Raw genomic sequence first — 5,721 nt, forward strand, 5'->3', positions numbered from 1 at the left:
CCCCGCCTTGGGAGTGCCCAGCCATAGTTTCTCATTGGCTGCTGCAGCAGCATCTGTTGAGTATCCAGCTACACTGCCATTCTCTAAAGTCACCAAGTCACCTTCTTACCTCCCAAAGCTGTCCACTGCCCACCCTCAGCAGGGACACTTGCCTATATCTTGTTGCTGAACCTGTATTTGTGTTTTTATGGCTGCCATAAAATACTAGGTGCTTAAATATCCTAAACTTACAGTCTTACGATTCTGGAGGCTAGAAGTCCAAAAAATCAAGCTGTGAAATAGAACCATCCCAGGCTTTTCCCCAGCTTCTGGGTGCCTTCAGCCTGCCTTGGTGTGTAGACGGCCATCTCCTCCCTGGGCCTTCATAGCACCTTCCGTTCACATGTGTCTGTCTCTTGAGTTCCAGTTTCTCATTGTAACAAAGATACCAGTTACATGCATTGAACTGAGGCCTGGCCTAATGACCCCATGTTGACTTATTTACCACTATAAAGACTGTCTCCAAATAAGGTCACATCCTGAAGTATAGGGTGAAGATGTTAATGTCTTTTGGGGAGGACCCAATGCATCCCATACACATGACTCACTCGATTATGACCCCACGTCAGCCCCTCTGGGCCCAGCCTCAGGAGACCTGTGGCCCTTCTAGTCATACACGGAACCCTCTTAGTCATACACAGAGCCTGCAGTCCAACCTCCATCCCTTTAACAGCCTTCGGCAAAGAGCCCTTCCACCACCTGAGGCTCCTTTTTATGTTTGAGGAACCCTTCTACCCCTCTGACCCTACCTCCAACTTTCTAGCTCACAGCAGAGCAATAACCAGTGATTTTCTCTGACGGAGGAAGGAGAGAAAACCCTTTCTGGACAGAGGCATCAGCCCACTACCCTCCTCGAATTCTCCAGGGCCTTTCCCAGGGGCTTCCACCCAGGCCGTTGCCTGTTTCAAATCAGCAACTTATAGCTGAAAATTGTTGAATATTAAGAAAATCCTGCATCTATGGGACTCCAAGGGAGACCTGTTGTTCCAGCCACCTTTGCACAGTGGGTACCCCATCCTGCTCAGGATTCACCTAGAGGGACCCCCCCCCAGGCATCCCCAGGCCACTGTCACAGATTCCTTTTTAAGTTTACATTTAACTTCCCAGAGGTCCCCTTGGGTTTTACTGAGGCCAATGAGAGGATACCCAGACATGTGCCAAGCAGATGGCCATTACTCATGAGGTCAGCATGAGAGCCAGAGCCCTTGAGAAGGAAGAAGCGATGAGGCTCTAGGCACTACCTTGCTCACAAGTCGGGGCCCCAGTAGCCTCTGCCCCATACCTTCCCCACCTGCCTAAACTGCTCATGCCAACTGGTTTCTTTTTCTGGCTATAGCCCAGTCCATGTTTCTCAATTCTCTCTCTGTAACCTCTAACTTGCCTGTTTCTGTTCTTCATAATCGTCCTTGTGTAATATCCTATACCAGTGTCCCTGAAATCTTGTCTCTAAACCAGCAGCATTAGTATCACCTGGAAAATTATTAGAAATGCAGTTCTTGAGCCCCACCCCAGAGCTCAGGAATCAGAAATGATCCGATCTCTGCTTTAATGAGCCCCCAGGAGCATTTGCTTCAGGATTAAGCCGTACCTGTACCCCCTCCTGTATGTGCACAGGCCCCATCTTTGGCGTCATCCATGCCATCCTCTGTCTCATGCCCGTGATCCAGAATGCCTTCTGCAGCCCCCATCTTCACTGTTCACTCTATATTCCTGGTATACAGGAGAAGGATGAAGATTAAGGATTCTTGAGCCAGACAGCCTGGGTTCAAGTCCTTGCCCTGCCACTTACTAGCTGAGTGACCTTGGACACCTATTTGACCTCATTGTGCCTCGATTCCCTTTCCTAAAGAGTGGGGATGCTTGGGGCCAGCAGAAGGCACAGTAGGTATGAAACTGGACTCACCATGGCTGACCACAATTTAATACTCACACCTGGAGGCTTGAAAATCATACCAGGTACGTGCGCATGGACCCAAAATCCCACAGGAAAGGAAGAGAAGGGATTGTGGCATGGCCACCCTGACCTGGAGGGTGATTTATCACTCCCTCTCTCTGTCTCTCTCCAATGAGACCATATGCCCAATGGCAAAAAAAAAAAAAATCTTAAAAGAGTAGGGATGTTATAGGATATCTTTTATGAGGTTGTGAAAATTAAATAAATGAGTAAATGGATGTGAAACATGTGTCACAGTAACGGGTACACAATAAAATTGTAGTTGTTACCTCATCCCCTGGCATCCTGACACCCGATTGTGTCACCAATATCCACACCCGGCAGTAATCCACACCACACTGTGCCGTGCCAGCCACAGCCACGTCCCACCCCGCCTGTGCGGATGCCCACGCATGTCCGTGCCATCTGCCTGCAGGCACCCATTCTCGTGCTCATCACTGCCCACACCCCCCATCTCCTTGCCCTCCTATCAGTGCACCCCAACTCAGCCCGACAGCCTCTGCACCCTGAGGAGCAAGCTCAAGAACAGCACCCTCCTCTGTAAGCTAGCTGGACAGTTCTGACAGGACTGGGAGCAGCTCCCTCCTGGACACCAGCTCACCAGGAGCCCCAGAGGAAAGAGGCCCTGAGATGGCCCTGAGGACTCGGACGGCGGAGAGTCCAGCTCCGTGCATCTCAGAGGTATGACGGTAAGGAGGGGTGCTGGCTGGGTGCGAGAGGCAGGAAGTCGGAGGAGAAAGGAGAAAGAGGGTGTGGGGACCCTGGGCCAGGCCCAGCCTCACCCCTTCCTCCCCTTGACTGGCTACTGCTGCTGCAAGCTAATTAGCCGCTGGGCAGGGACTCTCTGAACACCCTGGAGTGAGATCATTATTTTTCTTAATGATTTGCTCATCAAACAGCTCTGCTTTTTCTTCTACTGCCTTCCCTGACACTAGAAAAGGCCCTTCGCTTGTGTGGTGAGACCCACTTGATGTGCTGCCTGCCCACAGCCCAGCTCATAACTCAGCCGCCGCCCCGCCTGGCCCTTGCCCACGGCTCATCTGCCATGAGCAATGAAGGGAGAGCACAGCTCCTTGCTCCCCGCTGGAAGCGGGGATTTGGGGCCACAACCTTGGCAGAAGACATGGTGCCCTGCTGTGTCCTGGCTGGCCTCAGAGGTCACCGGCCAGCAACCACATTCCCGCAGTCGTCCCCCTACTCCGCCGCCCCCTCCTCCCCACTCCCCTATCCTTCCACCAGCTGCCTGCATCTCTGCCTGGGGCATTTCTCCGGCCACAGACACCTAGTCTGCCTGTGCACAGGCACACAGAGGTGCCAGAGTTTATAGCCCAGAAGCAACTCCCAGACAACAGGGATGGGCCTTCTCACCCTTCTGGGGAACCAATGTGGGGACTAGTGCCCTAGTCACACAAAGGGCCCCCAGGGGACTGAGACCCAGCTGCCCACTGCATGTCCTTGCCCTTCCTACCTTGCCTGTCTCATTCCCCCACTACCTCTCTGTTTTTGCCTGATCACCTACCAGATGGCCTGCTGCTGGGAAAAGCAGCTCCCACCCGCTCCTATGCAGAGACCCCTGCCCACGGCCCTCCCGCACCTGACACCAGTGACGTCCAAACCTGCACCTGCGCCCTGGACCTCTCCCCTGTTCTCCAGCCTGACCTCCTGCTGCAGACAGGCCTGGGCAGGTGTGTGGCTACCTCAGACAGTGCCTCCCCAGGCCCAGCCAGTGACCAGCACCACCTCCACCAGGTCCTAGAGCTAGAGATCGCGCACGTGGTCCCTGCTCCTATCCCTTCCTCCCTGTCTCCTCACGAAGCCTGTCATGACAGTGACATCTTCTGAACAGCTCTGGGATCCCCCTGAACCTCGTCATTGCTCACGTGGACAGGCCCTTCCACCCCATCTGTCCTTCGCACTGTGGTACTCACTGGGGTCTTGCTGAAACACAAATACAATCAGCTTTGTTTCTTACCTAAAGCTTCCCGTGGGTCACATCAAAGATTTCAAATGACCAGCTCAGACACGGGCCCTGTGACTGCTCCTTGATAACTAGACGCTGGCGTCAGAAGAGCGAGGCCAGGCCCTGGAGCCGAGGTGGGCCATGGGTGTGAGGAGGCCTGGCCTCCTGCTGCCACACTCTCTGGGAATCAATATCACAGCCCAGCCCCCAGGGTGCTAGAACCCCGTGTCTTTCCTCCTTCCTCAGGAAGTGCTCCTTGAGGTCTAGTACTTTGCTATGGCTGCCATAACCGTACTGCAGACTAGGTAGCTTAAATGACAGAAAGGTGTTGTCTCACAGGCTAAAATCCAAGTGTCCCCAGGGTGGGTTCCTCTGAGGGCTGCAGGGGAAGGGTCTTGTCCTCCTTCTCCCTGTCTCTTCACATGATCTTCCCTCGGTGCATGGCTACCTCCTAACCTCTCTTTCTTAGGGCACCAGTCATACTGGATTAAGATTCAGCCTTGGCTGGTCCCAAGGTCTAGTGGTTAAGGAAGCGGATCCCACATGGCCAACTGCGTGGCTTGAATCCCAGCCCCAGTGACTCGAAAACACACCAGGCCCCAAATCCCGGCAGGACAGAGAGATGAAGAAGGGATTACAGTATGACCATGCCCCATTGGATATGCTTTATGTCTCTCTGTCTCTCTGTCTCTCTGTCACCCTCTGGCACACATCCTATGGCAATAAAACATAAAAGACCCATCCCATTGAGCTCATATTGACATCAGTACCTCTGTAAAGACCCTCATCAAGGTCACACTCTGAGGAATGAAGGGATTAGACCTTCGAAATATAAATCCAGGAAGACAAATCAGCCCATAGCAGGGGAGCAGAGGGCAGTGGTGAAAATGAGGCCCCGGACCCCAGGTGCCTTTCTACTTCCAGGCCCACCTTGTCCAGGCAAGCCCTGCCCAGTTGTCCTGATGTCCACAGGGATAAGAGTCTCACTGCATGGGTGATGAGAGACTTTGTCAGACATACCTGAAGCATCTCCCGTTGTCCCAACCACAGTCCCAGCTGTGACCCTGATTGTACTATGCGGTTTCTTCCTCCATAATTGGTTCAACCCAGCCCAAGGACAGGTAGGTGTAGGCTGGTCAATGGCCAATGATTCAGTACAAAAAGATGAACTGTGCCAAAATTGACCTGTAAACGCTCACCACAGCACACATGGAGCACACGTCATCTGTCCGTTATGAAGGATGGCTGGGGCCATGGCCTTGCAAAGACATGCCATGGGCTAGAACTGGGTCCAGGGAGCCAAGCAAGCCAGAATCCTGAGCACAGGAAGAGAAGACCTGTGATCCAGCAGAGAAGAGGGAGGAGCGGGTAAGTGGAGGGCAGTGGGCTGTAGACAGGCTGCCGGTTGCCTGGCTTACCTCACCCCAGCCCCAACCCCACCCATTATGACGCTTTCCCTTCTCCCTGAGCTGGCTGCACAGCTCCCTGCTCTTTGTCACCGAAGCAGCTGATGGAAGAATGAAAACATTTTACACACTGAACCTGCCCGTGCACAGACCTTCAACCCTGTGTGAATGCACACACAATCTACAACCCTGTGCATACGTTTGTACTGTCTATGTGTACACACGTGCACAGGCTTATGTAACCACTTACACATGTGTGGAGCAACCACACATGCACAGACATATATGCACATGTGCATAGATAGACCTGTGCACGTGTGTGCAAACACAAACACACACACTGACCCAAAGAGAAAAGGCAT

The 5,721-nt window shown here is 53.0% G+C and overlaps 1 long non-coding RNA gene across 1 annotated transcript in view; it reads right to left on the reverse strand.

Annotated features, from left to right (window-relative positions):
- Positions 1-5,334, reverse strand: part of LOC102496843 (uncharacterized) — a 20,311-nt gene extending 14,977 nt beyond the window's left edge. Inside the window, exons 1-2 of the long non-coding RNA XR_337222.1 lie at positions 4,974-5,334; positions 1,628-1,749 (exon numbers count right to left, since the gene is read on the reverse strand). This is a non-coding gene — a long non-coding RNA (uncharacterized LOC102496843). The remainder of the gene's footprint in view (positions 1-1,627; positions 1,750-4,973) is intronic.
- Between the last annotated feature and the right edge of the window lie 387 nt (positions 5,335-5,721).

The sequence above is a fragment of the Tupaia chinensis genome, unplaced genomic scaffold, assembly GCF_000334495.1.
Source record: "Tupaia chinensis unplaced genomic scaffold, TupChi_1.0 Scaffold144767_1, whole genome shotgun sequence".
In the NCBI taxonomy this organism is placed as follows: Eukaryota; Metazoa; Chordata; class Mammalia; order Scandentia; family Tupaiidae; genus Tupaia; species Tupaia belangeri.